Consider the following 550-nt stretch of genomic DNA (forward strand, 5'->3'; position numbering starts at 1 on the left):
AAACTTAGGTTAGAGATATCGAAGATAACTTGGCCCCAGTATGATGGGAATGCTGAAGATAGTGCCTTACATTTTAGCAATTCCTTACGCCACATTTTCAGTAAAATCATTCCTCTTGTTAAGGAAGCTAACGTAACGTCTAACGCTCAGTGGTTCACTGGCGAATTAAACCTCTTAAAAAATCAAAAATCAAAAGCATTTAAGCTTTTTAAAAAATCTGGCTTGTCTTCTCACTACTCCGCGTACTCCATTCTTAGGCATAAATACAATGTAGTGAACAAAAAGTGTTACAGTAATTATATTAACAGGGTTCGACTCAATATAGTTTCTAATCCCAACACAAAGCGTAAGACTAACGGTTATCCCTCAACATTGAATTTAAATGACTTAGTATCCAGTGACGAAAATACTATTGCCGATATGTTTGCTGGTTTCTTCGAGTCAAACTACTCTGCCAGTTNGTGAACAAAAAGTGTTACAGTAATTATATTAACAGGGTTCGACTCAATATAGTTTCTAATCCCAAATCGTTTTACGCATTTGTGAACAC

At 35.7% G+C, this 550-nt stretch overlaps 1 protein-coding gene across 1 annotated transcript in view; it reads left to right on the forward strand.

Moving 5' to 3' along the window:
• The window catches only part of LOC108374770 (uncharacterized), a 7,797-nt gene that overhangs the window by 413 nt on the left and 6,834 nt on the right, over positions 1-550 (forward strand). The gene's annotated exons all lie outside the window — the stretch shown is intronic.

Source organism: Rhagoletis zephyria, unplaced genomic scaffold (assembly GCF_001687245.7).
Source record: "Rhagoletis zephyria isolate East Lansing unplaced genomic scaffold, Rhagoletis_zephyria_1.1 Rzeph_scaffold_08119, whole genome shotgun sequence".
Lineage (NCBI taxonomy): Eukaryota > Metazoa > Arthropoda > Insecta > Diptera > Tephritidae > Rhagoletis > Rhagoletis zephyria.